The 19,368-nt window shown below is 43.4% G+C and overlaps 1 protein-coding gene across 1 annotated transcript in view; it reads right to left on the reverse strand.

The window, feature by feature from the left end:
* Positions 1-19,368, reverse strand: part of HPSE (heparanase) — a 729,461-nt gene that overhangs the window by 458,872 nt on the left and 251,221 nt on the right. The gene's annotated exons all lie outside the window — the stretch shown is intronic.

A 19,368-nucleotide genomic window follows, 5' to 3' on the forward strand; every position in this document is an offset into this window, starting at 1 on the left:
CAGCTGCTCATGGATTATAAACCCAACACGTTCCCTGAACATGTGTAGTGTCTCAGCAATTGTTTTAGCGAATATTCACCGATCTGCTAAAATCAGGTCATGGGCATGGTCAACAATTTCAGGAGTTGACACCGTTTGAGGCCTCCCAGCACTTGCTGCATCTTCGGTCGTGAAATATCCACCCTGAAAGTTTGCACACCACTTCTTCACAGTTGAGTACGAAGGGCACTTGTCACTCAATGTTTGCATCACATATTCATGGATTTACTTTGGAATTTTCTTCTGCAGGAATAGGAGCTTCATGACAGATCGGAGTTCCACACTTAAAAATTCCACACTTTTTGTTGACATGATTCAATCAATGATCTGAAACAATGTCAAAACATAGTGTTATGATTCTGCAAATTGGCACCTTTCAAGATGAAATAACCCTCTTTTCAGCTACAGAGGCAAAATAACGCTCAGAATTTAGAAAGTTGGTCAGGCTTAGAACTTTTCAGCACCCCCCCCTCCCTAGTATGACATTTCATAAATGAAATCAGCAAATATGAAAATAACTGTCAGTGAAGTATTTTGCAGGCTTTCAGTGAAATTTACTATTTGAGATGTACTGTGTAATAAGTGCTATGTTTCAAGAAGTGGGCAACCACAGAGACAAAGCTGAACAGTTTGGAATGAATAACTAGAAACTGAAAAATGTGCAAGTATTTGCCAAATTAAAAATTCATAATAATTTTGAACCAAATATTCAGAATGATCAGTCTAGGGCCTATCTTGCAAAACTATGACAATTTTTTTATTCCATCACAAAAACTGACTGCATGTTCACTCGTCAAAAATAACATTTTTGTGCAGAACTGTAATATAACAGGACTAATGTACAAGGTGTGATCTCACAAACTGTGGGATAAATATGTGTGTCCAAAACACTGAGAACTTCTACAGTTATGGCCATTTGTTAAGCCACAGGAAATCACTAGGCCAGTAAATGTGTAACAAAATGACTACCTCATTTGTGATTAGCTCCCAAAGGAATGATAAGGCACTTCTCATCAATGGAAGAATATGTTCTATAGCCCCTAACAGTAAGCACGATAAGGAGTATGATCACCATTGACAATGCTGGGGAGTCAAAAATGACAAGGAACCATTTTCTTAAAACAAAGAGGCCTGCTTTATTTCAGGGATGTGACATTCGTAAAGTGTCAGTCTCTTTTAGTCTCATATACTTGTTTATCTATAAGCATTTAACAATGTGTGGTTATACACTGAATATCTTTAAAGGGTGTTATTTTATTAATGTACAGTACATTCCGTAATATGGATTACCAAACTGTTACACTGAATTTAGTATGTTACTTTCTTGCTCATCTGAAAATAATTAAAGTAGACCCCTTCGAGACAGAGCTGAAACGAAAGCAGAATCCGTCAAATACGAATCCGTCGACACAAACAGCGAAACGGATAACATCGAACACGCAAAACCGTGAAATTTAAACATCGAAACCGCAATAGTCGGCCAACCCCACCACCCGTAACATATTACCTACGCAAACATAACAACAAAAAACACACATACATACACTAACCAAAACCCTACTACTAACCCTAAATTAAAGCACCAAAACCCCACTTGTAACCCTACACTCAACTCCACATCTATGCACTACCGTTAACCCCTCCCTAACCCTAAGGTCCGTAACTACCCCACATTTACCCTACAGAACTATACCCACACAAAGTAAATATTCCGCACACATACACTTAACAAAACCCTACACTAAGCCTTACATACATTACCTATCTACGCACTTACCTTAACCCGCACCCTAACCCTAAGGTCCATAACTATCGCACACTTACCTTATGAAGCTATACCGCAGACGGGCCAACTATGACAATTCAACATTTGCGATTTCACTATTTAGTGCATTCGACATTTCCGCGTTTCGCTGTTTACGTGTCAATGGATTCACATTCGACAGATTCCGCTTTCGTTTAATTAAAGTAGACCCATCTAGAAGAGCTTGCCTAGTCAGCAAAATGCAAATAAATAAAGAATAATAAAACTAATTAATTAATTTTAGGGAAATCCACGACATTGTTTAATATAAAGGAGTTTGGAGAAGGACATTGCAGCTTGCTTGTGGAAAAGAATTTATTTATTAATTCTTATAAAAAGCAACAGTTTTCATTAGTTTAGAGACAAAACTGGTAGAGTGGTGTGACTCCAAAGAATCAGGAAGGAGGCTGCTGACACTGGAGGAACATGTACAATCAATCCCTCAGCACTCTCCAGAGTGTCATTAAAGACGTGAATTGGAAAGTGGTATTTACTTATTAATATTTAAAAAAAAAACATTGCTGTGGACTGAAAATGTTGGCATTTTTTTTTGTTTTCTTTTATTGTCAATAAAAAGAGGTCTAGGCCAGGGGAGAACATTACAGCACATGAATGCAGAGGATAATCTTTTAATTAACAATGCAGTTGCGAACTTCAGGACTTTTCCATCATCAGTAACTTTGCACTAACAGAAGAAGCTCCCACCAGAAAAACTACACAGAATACTGATGATTTGGGATGTTGCCCAGGCCAGTGTCACTAAAAGGTACAGGAAGGGGTGAACACTGCAGTGGCAGTATGAAGATATTCAATTTAATTACAAAGAAATCTGAAACTGCACTCTAAGAAAAATGGTTTACTTATTTTTGTGACTTTTTTCTTCCCCTGCATTTGACCAACAGCTGTCCCAGCAACCTCCCTTATTCAATGGGTCTCCTGGATCCAACTTAGCCTCCCCAGAGCTCAATGCAACCTTAGTCCAGGGCAGGCGAGGAAATCAAGGACATTGGTGCAACATCATGCTACTTAAAGGGAGTGTGTTCTAATGCCCATTCCCTCATGGAAGCCCCACCAGCTCTGTGCTCACTGCCTCGGTAGGTGCATGTATTCTTCTTGCTTTGTCTAACCTCCTGACTAAACAGCTCACCACTCATGTAGCATGGAGCTGGCCAGGCCATTAGGCTGCCTCTTTCTCTCCCAGGATGGGTAAGCCAACATTGGCTGCTCACTCCCATCTTCCATCTGCTCCCCCTCCAGCACCGGCATTGCTAATCAAACACCAGTTGTCTAGGGCACAGTAAGGACTTTATCCCTCTGCACTACTTCCATTCTATTTTTGTGACTTTTAAACTAGGAAACAAACAACAGCAAAACAAAAACAGAAGCACTGTTCCTCTTTTGTGTGTCTTATACACTTCTCTTTTGAGCAGCCAGGGACCCAGTAATCCAGATCAAATGAATACCATAACAAGGATCTAAACCTGCTTCAGATCAATAAAATAGGGTGCAAAGACAGACTATTTACTCAGCATTTCTCTCACCTTTAGAACAGACTCCCTGTGCTTATAAAGCAGTGAGATACACTATCTTCCTTTAAAGAGGACATGGCTAATTGGATGGGTATTCATAAATTCATCTCAGCTTAACGAGCCTAACCCTTCTTGATAGGGGAAGATATAGACCTGGGTGGGAACTGAAAGGGTATAATGGTAAATATACTCAGTATTCTTGAAGTTCCTGTGTTCCCTGTTCCTATGATCCTTTCCCTGGGCTACATCTGAAAAGATAGAGCAGGATCAGTGTTCTATCTTAGTCAACAAATTGAATTAAATAAAGTAAACACAAGGATGTAGACCCTTTTCAAGTGACTGTCTCAATACATAGGATCTGCTGCCATCCATATTATGTATGTGTACTTTTAAATATAGGTATCAGATTTAGTGATATATATAAAATATTGATACAAACACATACATGTATACATTTAATAAAGACAAAGCAAAATGCAGACCTCAGAAATTCCTGTACTCACTTAAAAGATAATTTATTTTCCATTAAGTACTTTGACCAAGTAAACAACGGACTTTTTATTCAGCTATCCTTAATTGACTGGGTTAGTCCAACTAGGCTGATGGCCTCTTCAGTGGAGACCCAATGTGTTATATCTACTACAAGTGGAAATTTGTCCAGGGCATTCGGGAACTTCCCTTACTCTTTTCAATAGGTATACAGGGAGGGTCTATATCATGAAATCGAATAGGAAGAATGTCGAACGCTCTAATGAGCGAAACTGTCGAAACTCAAGGGTCCGTTATTGAGGTTTTAGTAAAGTGCAGAGTGGAATATTTGCCCTTTCCTCACTGTAGTGCAATCTTGGAGTTAGAAAAAGAAGTTATGTCTTACCATAACGTTCCATCTGAGTTGTTGATCTTCTTCCAGTCATCACTGATGGGTTCGATTCCGAGACTTCGGAACCGAGTTGACCTTATACCAAGCTTGCGTGCACCAAAAACTCTCGAGCTAAGCTGCTACCCACAATGCCCTTCACTCAGTTACCTCAGATTGAGTTTGCATGCAACATATAGAAGAAACAGAAAGTCAGAGGCTATCTCTGTGCAGAAACTCTGAAACACCACAAAGACCTAGAAGATCCGCCAGGAGCTTTTGTTGGGGGTCGGTGGGAAGGTGTGATGACTGGAAGAAGATCAACAACTCAGATGGAAAGTTATGGTAAAACATAACTTCTTTATCTGAAGTTGTTAACTTTCTTCCTATTCATCACTGATGGGACAGAATCCCAAGCTATTTGGAGAACTTGGGTGGCCCTTATGGAAGAACATTCCTGAGAACCACTGAGCCAAAGAACACTCTTCCCCGGAAATCAGATCAATTTGTAATGCTTGATGAAGGTATGGGGTTTAGCCCAAATGGCTGCTGCACAGATGTCATCAATAGAGGCATTAGAGTAGAGGGCAACCGATGCTGCAATAGCCCTAGTTGAGTGAGCTTTGAGTTGACCAGGCTTAGATTCATTTGTAAGCGAATATGAGAAGCTAATGCAATCCCTGAGCCATTTTGACAAAGTAACATTCGATACTGCACCTCCCATTCTAGGGCCCGAAAAAGAAATGAAAAGTTGGTCCTATTTGCGGAAGGACTTAGTTCTGTCCAGGTAGAAACATAATGGTCTATGAACATCCATTGAATGTGGGCAGTATTCCCCCTTGTTTGAATAATTTGGAAAAAATACAGGGACCTCAATGGACTGGTTAATAGAAAAGTTGGAAACCACCTTGGGAAGAAAGGGCTAGTACAAAGTGATACTCTGTCCTTATGGAAGATCAGATAAGGGCTCTTGATACATAAGGCTTGCAACTCAGATATACGTCTGGCTGAAGTGACCGCCACCAGAAATAAGGATTTCCATGACAGGAATTTTCGATCACATGTCGTAGCAGGCTCAAAAGGAGGTAGAGAGAGACTGAAGAACCCAGGAGAGATTCCATGCCTCCACCAGCTGACTGATGGGAGGTCTGCTGTGGAAAATTCCCTTGAGGAATGTCTTGCAAAGTCGAGTGGAAATAAGCGGGACTCCATCTGAACCATTATGGGAGTTGGAAACTGCTGCTAAACGGACTCGAATGGTGGAAGCTAATGCACAATTGTCGAACAACTCAGCAAGGTAATGAAGAATAGTAGCTACAGGAGCTGAGAACAGAGCTAGCTTCCGATTATGTGACCAAACAGAGAATCTTTTCCATTTGTCCCTGTAACGCTTTCTGGTGGATGGTTTATGGGAGGCCAAGATAATATCACGGACAGAAGAAGAAAGGGTGTCCTGCCTGGCAACTAATGGAAGTGGAGAAACCAAGCCATCAACTTGAGAGTGGACAGATTCGGGGGAGTCAGCCCTTGTGGGTGAGATATGAGGTCCTGATGAGTGTCTAGGATCCAAGGAGGTTGTAACAGATGAGGTCGGAGGAAGGGAAACCACACTTGACGAAGCCAGAATGAGGCAATGAGGATCACTTTGCTTCTCAACCGAATAGCTTTCCTTAGAAAAATGGGGATCAGAGGACTTGGAGGATAAGCATAAAGGAGACTCGTGGGCCAATCGTGAACCAAAGCGTCTCTTGGTGACTCCCCGTGAGGAGGAAAGAGGGCAAAGTAGCTGCTGCATTTTGTGTTTGAGGGGGAGGCGAAAAGATCGCAGCATGGCTGGCCCCAATGGCTGAAGATTTCTGCTGTCACACTCGGATTGAGAGATCACTCATGAGGACAGAGGATGCATCTGCTTAGCCTATCCACAATCACGTTGGAGCTCCCCGGGATATGCGTTGCGATCAGAAAGTGGTTGGAAGCTATTGCCCAATGCCAGATTCTTATGGCTTCGTGACATAGGGGGTAGGATTTGATCCCTCCCTGTTTATGTACCAGACAATGGACATGTTGTCCGACTGGATAGCAATCGTTCTGGACAGAAGGAGTGGGTGGAATGCTTGCAACACCAATACCACCGCTCTTAACTCCAGGACATTGATATGCAAGTTGGCCTCTATACTGGACCACGTGCCTTGGACTGACTTTCCCTGGATGTGGCCCCCCCACCCTATCAGAGAAGCGTCCGTGGTCACTGTGGCCCTGGGTTGGGGAGCCTGGAAGGGGCGACACCAAAGATTTTTGTCTGTACTCATCCACCAGAGGAGATCTTGTATGCAGGTGTTGCTGATGAGAATCTGTGAGCTCAGGGGATGAAGATTGGATATCCATTGGGACAGAAGGAGCCATTGTAGTAGTCTCATGTGTAATCTGGCTAGGAGAACAATTGGGATGGCTGCAGCCATAGACCCCAGAGCCTGGAGAACTTCCCTTGCAGACACCTTTCTTCGACAGAGTATCACTTGAACTTGTGCCTTTAATCTCTAAAGCCTTTGAGGAGGAAGAGAGACCAGACTTGATTGAGTGTTGAATATTGCCCCTATAAATTCTAATTGTTGTGAGGGCCGTAGGTTGGATTTTTCCCAGTGGATGGTGATGCCCAGCGACTCCACTAGTACTAGGGTGTAGCGGAGGGCCCTGACCAGAAGGCGCTTGGTGGGGGCAGAGAGGAGCCAATCATCTAAATAGAGAAACACCTGGAATCCCTGAAGTCTCAGATGAGCTGTGACCACTGCTAGGCATTTCGTGATCACTCTGGGGGCTGTCGAGAGACTGAATGGCAGGGCTCTGTATTGGTAGTGATTGGCTCCCAGCCGGAAGCGAAGGAGTCTCCTGGAGCGCTTGTCCATTTTGATGTGGTAATACGCATCCCGAAGGTCTAAAGAGCACATCCACACACCCTCCCACAGAAAGGGAAGGATGGATTGAATCGTGACCATGAGGAACTTGGTCTGAACCACTGACTTGTTTAGCTGGCTGAGATCCAAAATGGGCCTCCAGTCCCCGGTCTTCTTTGGCACTAAAAAAAATCTTGAGTAAAACCCTGATCCGCACTGGCCTGGGGGGACCTGTTGGATGACTTGTTTTTTACATAACTTTCATATTTTGGAAGCTGCCTCCTCCCTTTAACTGGGTGAAACATCGGGAAGGGATTTCGGAGGTCTTGGATAAGAAATTAGGGGAATGAGATAGCCTCTGGAAATTATTCTCTGCACCCACTGATCATTTGTGATGGAGAGCCAAGCAGCTTGGTGCAGAGAGAAACGCCCCCCGACTGCTTCCAGAGGGAAGCAATCGGGCAGCTCTTTATGAGCGCTGATGCGGTCTTCCCATGAAAGAATCTCTGGAGTCCTGATTCCGGGGACCCCCTCTGCCCCGAAAGGGGCATCTTCCATTATTTGAACCCCCTCTGCCTCTGGGGAAGTCCTCACCACGTGCATCATGGAAAGGACCTTGAGACTTCTTGTGCCACATCTTCCCACTCCTCTGGTTCCTGGAAAAGGAACGCTGAGGCTTGGAAAAATGTAGACCCACGGCAGACAAGGTCTTCCCATCCTACTCACACTTGGCCAATGTATCCTTGAACTTAGCACTGAATAAAGCTGATGGTTCGATAGGGGTGTTTAAAAAGGAAGGCTTGAAGGAGTCCGCGAGGTCACAAATGCGCATCCAGGTGTGGTGTCTCATAACTACGCTTGCACCCGCAGCTCGAGCTGCTCCTTCGGTTGCGTGGGACAGCAACCTCATGGAGGAATTGGAGATTGACTCTAGGGTGACAAGTTGGGAAGCAACTTTATCACGTGCCCCGTCCAAAACTTGACCCTCGAGGGTTCCAGACAGCTTGGTGATGAGATCTCTCTGGAGCCTCGTAAAATGTGCCAAAAAGTTCAGAGACCTGACAGCAAAGGTTGCTGATGCAAAAACTCGCTTCCCTAACCTGTCTACCACCTGGGACTCTCTACTGAGTGGGTGAACAGCAAGACTTTCCTCTAAAATGTCCTTTTTTGTGGTTGCCACCACCACCATAGCATCTATTGGCAAACCTCTAGACCAATAAGACCAATAAGGTTGATCTTCTGGAGGGGAGAGTATTTTATCTAATCTCCTGGGGATGGCCTCAACGATGTCAGGGTTCTTCCACGCCTGCTGCACGATGAGCTTGACCAACTTATCGGCAGGGGGTGGTCAACCAAGACATAGAAGGCCATGAGTGGAAGGCCTGCAGGAATATGGATTCCTCCAAGGAAGGATTGGAGGGCTTCCAGTCATTCCCCTGGTTCAAGATTTCTAGGATGCCTCCAAATGAGACATCATCAAGGGGTGACCGTGGGGATCCTTCACCATCATCATAGCCCATATTTTCTGTGAGGGACTCCTCTGGGGAATCCATGTGTTTCCTCTTACAAGCCCATTTCCGAGGGGGTTCTTCGGTGGGGGCATCCAAAGAAGACTCAAAGGGAAATACCCTGAACAGGGGTTTCCTGGGCCTTGTGCTCTCACAGTCCTGGGGGGGTGGCCTTTGACAGCTGCGGCTCAGAGGGAACTGTTGGGATGACCGATGTAGGAGGATTGCTCGAAGCAAGCACCCTCTCCATCACCTGGAAAGCAGGCCCACCGGAAGAGAAATTGGAGCCTGGAAACGAAGAAGACAATTTCAGAACCAGAGTCACACCCCCGCTCCACATGGTCCACTCCCAGGCATGAAGCCTCAAGCAAAACCGGGGCGGGAGTCACCCCCAGACCCATAGATGGAACCGGCAACACAACCAGAACCGTGGCCAGAACTGAGGGTTCCACCCCCCAAGCATGAGATTGAGGAAGGGTGGGTTCCGACAGAACTGACACCCAAAGGGGCCTCGGAGCCTCAGACACTGTCATTGTTGGTGCCGAGGAAAGGGATCCTCTCGTAGATATCGGGAATATGAGCCTCGGAACCAAGAGATCCAAGGGAGGAGAGTATGTAGGGGTCGCCAGTGTAATAGACCCAAAGCCCGGAGTGGGATGGAGTCTAGGAAAATTTGTAATTCCCCTGGCAGTCAGCAGATGATCAAAGGGGTGCACCATATCCAATTCTGAAAGGCTCCTGGTGGACCTTACCGATGCCCCTGAGGGAGAATCAGGCCAGTCCAAAAAGGGTCTGAAGGCTTGTCTGTCAAATGGATCCACAGATGGGGAGTACTGGGTCCATGGTGTATTAAAGAATGGCACCGACGATTCCAGTTTGGAAACCGGCAACAAGGGAATGATCGGAGCCGAGAACGGGCTCGGAGCGGAGGTCACAGCTGGGGTGGAGGTCAATGATGGCTCCAAAGGTGTTGTCGGAACCGATGTCAGAACATAAATGGGGGACATCGGTGCCGAGGTGGAGACAGACAAACTGGTCGGAACCAAGGTTGTAGTGGGTGCCGTAGATGTCAGAGACAGGACAGGTGCCGACAAAGTGACCTCGGTATGAATCACTGGAGCCAAACTCAGAGCTGAGGTGGTCAGAACTGAGGAGGCAGTACGGTGCTCAATGGAAGTCTGGTGGGCCTTGTGCTTATGGCTTTTGCCCCTATTACCGGTCAGTGAAGAGGGGTCTGAATGAGGACGTTTCTTGTCCACAGAAGGAGGGGATGAGACCTCCAATGCAGAAACAGCCTCCGAAAAAGGCGAAGGAAGCAGGCCCTTAAGGATCAACTTGTTTCGTCGTTCATTCAGCGGCCGCTGACTGAAGCTGGCACAAATATCACATGGAGGTTTCGCCGATAAATGCGGAATCCCCAAACAATACATACACTCTTCATATAGATCACTATTCGAGAGTTTACCACTGCAAGAAGAGCAGTGTTTACACCCCGTAGTCCCTTACTTTTCAGAAATAACGGGAAACACACACAAACACACATACTAAATAGAAGAAAGTGTAAAGAGAGAGGGAAATACCAACAATGATATTGGGAATATCACAAGGGTAAAAGGGTCAATACCAACAATGGTATGAAAGGAAATACCTGTGGGTAGAGCTGAGTGAGTAAAAATAGAAAAAATTAGCAAACTAACAGGAAAAATTCACAAATACTTATAACATTTTGAAAAATATTACACTTAGCTGGACAGCGTGATGAAACGCTGCTATATGGCTGTGCAGCAAACGAGATCTGAGGAAACTGAGTAAAGGGCATTGAGGGTAGCAGCTTAGCTCAAGAGTTTTTGGTGCACGCAAGCTTGGTATAAGGCCGACTGAACCCATCAGTGAAGAATAGGAAGAAGATTAACAACTTCAGATTATATATTTAGTGGGGGGGGGGGGCGCAGCCCACAATAAAGGACTTTGAGTTTCGGCAGTTTGACATTCTTCCTATTAGATTTTATAATATAGACCTGTACAGGGATATTCTACATCCACATGAGCTACCACCAGCTCAAGCCGATGGGACCTCAATTTAATGACTCATCTGAAACATGATTCTTCAAACTTTCAAGTGCAATCAAATCTTAGAAAAGAGACCAATTTAAGCAACTCAAACATGTATGAGGCAATTATTAGTCAATCAATACAAAGAACCTGGATCCTACAGGGTAGGGAGTGAAATGGAGTAAGTATGGGGTTGTTGCCAGAATGTCTGTATCAGCTAGAATATAATCAGCACTTTATAGTCTGGGGGGGGGTGTCTATGATCTAGAGGAAGAGATGTACAGGATAATGGTATGTTGAAGCAAATAAAGAAACAGGAAATTTAATAAACAAAACTTAAGGATAAAAGTGACCCATATTAACATACTGAGGTGAAGCTAGGGGAACTATGTTTTAAGATAAGTCATACAAGATATTATTCTTTACACACCCCACTCAATCTTGGGAGCATAACAACATTATAAAATGTGACTGGCACCCAGTTGACAATAGGGCACCTTTCGTACCAACCAAACTGACCTATAAATTACAGGATGACTGTTACTATCCACCACTTACATGTCTGTTATTCCAGCGGAACCAGTCTTACTCATTCCGAAATTCAGACATTAACCGCTTTATTAGACCACCATATACCCTAACTACTGCCATAAGAACAGTCTCCAAAAATAACATGAGAATAAAGTAACATATTCCATAGGACATTAAGTCTACTACCTCCCTCATAGATTTTAGAAAAGCACTGAAGAAACACACCATGGAATCCCTTCAGTGTCACTGCTTTGGCAATCATGGATGATCTGCTATGCACTTACCCTATACTACTGCAGTGGTTTAACTACTCAGCTACTACAACATCCATTACAGTACCTCTTTCCATCATATACACTTATTTCCCTATAACCTTTTCTCACTTCCCCATCATATCATCCTACTATTTCATTGAATTACCCCTTTTACAATTAACCACGTTCTTGATAGTTTCACATTGACTTAACTCTCTCGTTTCTACTTATTTACACTTGCCTTTATTACTCTCACTGCACTCAACTTCCTCTTTCATCTTCCAGCCTCAAGCTCTTACTGTAAACATGCCTGAACTCTCTTTCAATTAACCCAGTGTATTTATATGACATTAACATATCGTTACATATATTGCTAAATATTGCTACTCTGTACTGTGACTATCACCAATTTAATTTGTGTTTACTTAATTCATAATTTTGTTATTCAGTACTGCCTCTGTGTTGCCAAATGGCCAATGTAATGCCTGAAAAGGGTCTATGTACCAGTGCACTTACCCATTTAACAAATGTATAAATAAATATGATCAGCAAAAGCAGTTTCTATCTAGGCAAAAATATTATGCTTTATGTGCACCTATTAACACAAAAAACTTTTGTCCCTGATCCAGGAATGTCATCATATTACACACACAAACATGCTGTCTATGTATTTATAATACATTTTAACATGGTCTTGAAAAATAACTACATATACAGACATCCCGTCCCAACAAACCCATGAAAAGGTTAGTACAACTTGGGAAAATATGACCTTCTTACTAGTCATTTCTTTTGCAAGAACATCCTCCTTTTAGAAACTAAAAAAAAAAAAAAAAATCATTAAGGACACAGAACTTTGTCAGGTTCACCATGAATTGAGCAAGAACAGAACTGCTACAAATGTGTACAATACTTTGCAACCCTAGACTGTGCTCAATTGAAGTATACAAACATAAAACATCAATTGTGACACAAAATAACCCTAGTGAAAGCAAAAGTCTAACAGATGGTATAATAGTTGGCTGATATCCCTAAGGTATGAGGACGATTGATGAACATCCATATCTAAAAGTAAAACAATTAATACGCCTTCCTTCCCCAAGGGGAGACAGATTTCACAGATAATGGACCTTCCTGATAGATTGGTAACATATTGGGGAAAAAGTAGGAAGTGCACCCTAGGGTACATGACAACTTTTGAAACATTGATTCCAGTCTTTGCCATTACTCAAACATTAAATATAGATTTTCTTCCTGCTCAGAGCTAAAAACTTGATATTTTGAAGACATACAAAAAGTAGCTTAGATTCATGCTGCTGTCATTCCCTCTCAGAGCCAATGTCAAGCTCAGTAGAGGACTGGGACAAAGTCCTGACTATGACCTAGGCAGTTTGATTTCAAACAGTGACTTAGGCACTGAAGGGGCAGGGTGGGGGAAGGACATGAGTGAATGGCCAACTCTGGCCATCCTGGGGGGAAGGCAGCAGTATGTTTGGTCAGTTGATCTTCACTACCAAGGGTAGGCTTGCAGATAACAAAATGCAGTTAAAACTGAAGTCGTGCTTGGGAACACAAAGCAAGTGGTTATAGCCTTAATTAGCATACAGGTGGCAGCACACACATGCAAGAGTAGGGCATTGTAGGCCCTCAAAGTGACAAATTAGCCTCAGAAGCACAGCTAGGGCCCAGTGGAGTACAACACTTCCTTCTGTATGTACCTCACCAGACACCTGCAGCAGCTGGAGAGACCCCAGAGGTTTCTCACCAAGAAAATTCAGGGTCTTCAACACATGACCTACATGGACAGACTGAAGGCCGTGTCACTTTACTCTGCATCTTATAGGCTGCTGTGAGGTGACTTGTGCATAGCCTACAGACCAGTCTCAAACCCTGCCCTAACAGAAATGCTGCACATCTGCAAGTGCGGCATTACCAGAACATGCCAGAGAGACAGATATGTCTCCCAGAAATTGCCACTCCTCTGGAACAAACTCCCAAGTCACGTAAAACAGAGCTGCTCAATGACCCTATTTAAGCATAACTTAAGACAACTGGATGGGAGACCGTAAATTTACCCCAGGGGTGTCATTTATGTCCTTCTTGGATAAGGGCAGTCAGTGCTGATCATAGACTCGTACTGCAAATATAGACCATACAACTTGGTCAATACGAGAACAAGGGTATAACATGGCTAGGCTTATAAAGGCCACTACAAGGGGAGCAAATACTCTGGACAAGGCTTACACTAATATAAAAGGGGCATACAGAGCTTTACAGCAACCAAACCTGGGTGGCTCTGATCACATCTCCATAAAACTAGTACCAGCTTATAAACCTCTCTTGATCAGACATAAGCCCACTGTGAAACAAATCAGGGTCTGGCATGAAGGAGCCATGGAAAATCTCAGGAGCTGCTTTGATACCACAAACTAGGATGTAGGCAGCCACGGTGAATAATCTGGTGTACATAGATGAATATACTGAGACAACTATGGCTTACATATCGAAATGCATGGAGGATGTAATAAGCATAAAAAATATTAAGGTAAGAGCCAACCAAAAACCATGGCTAAACAGCAAGGTGTACAAGCTGCTGAGGGCTAGAAACACTGCTTTCAGGGCAAAGGATAAGACAGGTCCGAGTGTGGCAAGGGCTAATCTAAAATGGGTGTCAAGGAGGCCAAGAGGGAGTATGGAAAGAGTATATAAAGATACATTGAGGATGCAAAAGATTCAAGAAGCCTGTGGCATGATATTCAACAACTAACTTACTACAAGATCAATTCAGCTCAGTGCAACAATAGCAATGAATTTCTGGACAGTCTGAACACATTTTATGCCAGGTTTGAAGAGAAAAACAACCTGGAAGCTGTAAAGCTTCTCAATGACCAAAAGAAGGCAGTACTCAGCTACAATGCTGTGGACGCAAGGAACCAAATGAGGAAAGTGAACCCCAGGAAGGCTGCCTGCCCAGATAACATTCTGGGGAATGTAGTGAAAGGTTGTGCACACCAACTCAGCACAGTCCTGAAGGACATCTTCAATACTCACTTGTCCAAGAAAAAGTGGCAGCCAGCTTCAAAGTTACCAACATAATCCCTCTGTCCAAAAAAGCCAACCCCAACTGCCTAAATGATTACAGGGTGGTGGCCCTTACATCAAATGTAATGAAATGCTTCAAAAGACTGGTTAAAAGGCATTGTACTACAATACTACCTCAATCCTTTGACCTACTGCAGTTTCCCTAGTGATCAACCAGATCAACTGCTGATGCCATTTTGGTGGCACTTCACTCACATTGGAGCATCTTAAAGAGAAGAACTATGCCAGGCTGTTGTTCATAGATTTCAGCTAAGCATTCAATACGGTGATTCTAAAGCAAAAAAGCTAATTAACCTTGGCATAAAGAAAGGACCGTGCAACTGGATCCTTGATTTCCTGACTGGAAGATCACAAAGGACCTGTGCTGGTAACAACACTTCAGGGAGTATTACAATCAACACCGGTGTACCCTAGGCCTATGTGCTGAGTTCTCTACTGTTCACAATCCTTAACCATGACTGCTCTGTGAAAGCTAGCAACAACCACATCATCAAATTCGCAGATGACACCACAGTGGTGGGACTCATGATTGGTGATAATGACAGTGAGTATAGGAATGAGGTCAACTCCCTGACTGAAGAGTACAACAACAACAATTTGGATTTGAATGTCAATAAAACAAAGGAAATCATTATTGACTTCAGAAAAAACTCTGCCATGCACCTTGCCCCTCAAGATCAACAGTGAAAAATTGGAGAGAGTCCAAAGTACAAAGTTGCATGTAATGATCAAGCGAATGCATATAAGGTTTACATATTCAGGTTTTATGATTTTTTCCTACCCAAAAACTTTGGAAGACTGGTGCTGATAAAGGATGTTTCAGATAATCGATGCTCAGATAATTGAGTCTCTACTGTATAAAGCTTTTTGTAGCTTACTTTTACATCCTTGGTATCTAGTGTTACACTCCCATAGGTCTTTCATGCTGCAAAAGTGTTGTTCTATTAACTTGAAGATATCACTGGTATCTTGTGTCCCTCTCCCACACCAAATATTGCAGAAGTTGCTCTTAGTTTAGGGCATTTTAGAGGTATCTCACACACACACACACACACACACACACACACACACACACACACACACACACACACACACACACACATACACAGAGACACACACCTCCCTACCTGATCACACTCATACAAACAGATACATACACAGACACAAACACACACATACTCAGATACACTAACACTCACCTTACCTATCCCCTAATTTACCCGCTACTGCAACCACCTAGACACATGTACAGTCTCACACACACACGCAAACACACACACACACACACACACACACACACACACACACACACACACACACACACACACAAACACTAATCCATCTGCATACACTCACACATGCAGCCACACACATAAACGTATACACACACATGCACACCCACCTACCACTACCTGTCAGCTAAACTCCCCAGCACTTTACCGCTAATGCAATCTCACCCATTGAAAGGAATAGATGAATGTGAACCTTTGGCTGTGTTTATTAAGGTGGCTGGCCAAGCTGCCTTAAGCAGCTAAACGATTCTCTGCATTGTTCTGTTGCATTAATGCCTTACTGCAGAGATTTCCAAGATACAGCACATGGCTAATTAGCATAGGACACTCCTCTAGAATGACTCATCAGCATTTGTGGTACGCCCCAGAGACAGCCTAATGTGGTGCTGCACCTCTTCACGCTACAGCACTGCAGTAGGGCTGCCTCAGAATTGCAAATAGTTACTGTGAGGAGTACAATGTTCTTGCTGCTCATGGTAACATTTCTCAATCTCACCCTTGTTCTTTTAATACAACTATATTTGGTTGTTGTGCCTCTAGCCTGGATAGTAGTTGAAAAGGGTCCTTGGACTAGCCACCAGCCAAGTTAACAAATAAAACAAATTAAGTAGAAGAGATGACCAAAAGCTACATGACCCTAAGGAATGTAGATTTGCAAATGCACTTGTTGAACGAAGTTGAAGAAAAAAATATTTTTTTCCCTTCCCTATACTTAGCCATCATTTTGGAACTTACATGGCTGTCAGTCCTAGAAATCCTATGTTCTCCCTCTCCACTTACATGTTCTTTTTTTTTTGGGGGGGGGGGGGATGTTCAAATGAAATTTATTATCTGGGTAAGTGATCGGTCATCATGGACTCTTTTCAGCCATATTAATTAACACTTTCAGAGGTAGCCAACCAACCAGCAAGTTTTTGGGAAGCTGGAGGGCATTGAAGTATCCAAAAACCCATACAGACAGAAGGAGAATGTGCAGACTCCACAGAGATACTGACCAGACACCAGGACTGATTCCCAGACCCTGGAGTTGCGAGGCACAGATTTTAAGAAATGAGCCACTGCACTACAAGGCTGAAACTCAGTCTTAAATTGTGACCCCCTCTCCTCCTAGCCCACATAACTTGCCAAATTCCACATCAAGGTCACCAACAGGGAAACAGGAACCTCAGAGCAGAAAACAGCTCTCACATCCTATAGGTCAACCAGGGAAGTCAGGGTACTTTCAGTGAGATGGCACCTTTGGTAATTGCTGGAAGTTTTGTATGACAGGCCTACAGTTCTCCTCACTGCCAGCCAGCATGCATTCTGCAATGCCTGCTACAACTGATAAGTCCAGAATAGGTATGAACTTCTCCATACATGTGAAATTCACTGTGAATACAAGCACTTCTTGGCTAGATTCACACTATTGTGTCCTATGGCATATGATTTGAACTTTCCTGGTCTTTACCTAGACATTGTTCCTGCTGTAGGTCTTAGCCAAATCCTCCTCCATGAACCAGTTGAGACAATGTTAGCTGCTTACTCTCATCCCTCCATGACAAGTTTTCCTGTTCCCAGGCTGCTAAAGTCAGGACTTTATTTCTCAGAGTTGGCTGACAGGCTAGAAGGTTTACCTAGACAGCTTCAAATGTTCCAACTTAAAGTGACACCAGATCTCCTGTTCCTCTGCCATTTTGCAACTAATTGTCTTACAGCTGAAAAAAAAAGAAAAACAGTTATAGAAAAAGAAAAACAGCTATATACTCACCTTATCAGCTAATTTTTATGGGAGACCTCAGCGGGCATTGATCTGGATTGCCTCTCCTGCAATCCCCAGCATGGCTATTTTTTTCTCCTCAGTGTCTGCACTTGGCAGTCTGTGCTCCTTGTGATGGCACATGCTAAACTAGGAAAGTTTGCCTCTGAACCTCCCAGTTCAACCTAACCACTGTAAATCAGGAAAAAAAAAAAACAATAACAAAGTACAAGGACACATAAAAATACAAGCGCCACACTTCAGTCTAACAACTACTACTCTGAGTGGGCTAACCCATACAAAGGAAAACAACAGAAGGGTAAGATTACCCACTAAGGAGGACTGCTTCAGAGATCAACTACTATGTCTGTTACATTAGACACCAGAAGTCCATCTAAGTGGGCAAACTGTTGGGAAGTTTCTCAAGCAGTATTAAAACCATCCCAGGAATCCAGAGCTGGGCAGATGTCAAAAAGTGAAAACTCAGAAACCCACATCCTGCAACAATAAAATGCCAGGAGATATAAATGTTCAGCTCCTGGAGTCACAATCCAAGCAACACTGCTGGGCGAACGTGTACAATGCCATCCAAGTGGCCATCACACAATATTCTACAACGAAAGACACTTCTGAAGCAAGCAGTGCAAAGTCACACCCCGAAAAGTGGCCTTTGATAAATGCTGTCTGCAACACATTTGCAGTTAGCAATCCACCTGCAAAGGAAATGCATAACAACAACTGACCCCCACTCTCTGAAGTGAAGGAGACATAAAGAGGTTTAGTCTTCTGGAGTCATGTACTCACTTCATGCAGAATCTGAGTTGGAAGTACTCATCCAGTGTATAAAAGGCCTCTCCTACTTTTTGCCTTAGAAAGAAACTGAGGAGTTAATGAGTTGGTTTGCTGACAATTCTAACACTACCTTTTGGAGGAAACAGAGGTTAGCTTAAGGGACAGCAAGTCATTGCAAAGACCAAACATGGTTCTCTACAAATAAGGTCACGAATGAATAGCTGTGGCTACAAAGATACCCTCTACAGTGACAAGGTCATCCAGCCTTCTTTTGAGATACTCATCTAGGTCCTGGGAAACATGCTCAATGAGGATCTCATCTGAAAGGGGGCATCTAGGCTTGTATGCCTAGGCTAATTGTAGAAAGATGTTAGCTTGAGCCCTGCCATCCTGTGTAGACAAATTTCCCAAGCATTCTGCTCTAGCCATAATATCAGCCAAATCAAAATTATAAGAAGACACATGAGAGCTTTTTGCAGACACCATGGTAAGATCCTGAGCCACTCATTTTTGACCACATATTCAGAAAGGGCTGAAATCTTTTCCAGTGCCTGGTTCCATATGGAGGACCTGAAAAGGTAAGGGGTCTCACCCCAATATAGCAAAACATCATTTTATACACTCTGTCCAAAGCCTTATTCTTTTTATCAGGTAATGTGGTAGACAGGTATTGTGGCTTCCAAGATATATGCTAAACCACAGCGATCACAAAGAAGTTGGAACCAGGATACTCAGAAATTATTTCACTTCACACAGATGAGGACTTCTAGAGGCCTCTGCCTTATTAGGAATAGTAGGAAAGGTGTTCATATCATACGATTCCTGGCTACAAAAGTAGCCTTCTAGGGCACAGGCTCCATAGATGGAACGACCGAAAGTCTATGGCTTCTTCCCAAAATACGTAAGCATTTAATGAGGAAAAGACAACGGAGCCAGAGACCATTTCATGAAATACTTCAAGAGACTGAGTACTTCTCTGA

Source organism: Protopterus annectens, chromosome 17.part0 (genome assembly GCF_019279795.1).
Source record: "Protopterus annectens isolate FY-2018-M chromosome 17.part0, PAN1.0, whole genome shotgun sequence".
Taxonomy (NCBI): Eukaryota; Metazoa; Chordata; order Ceratodontiformes; family Protopteridae; genus Protopterus; species Protopterus annectens.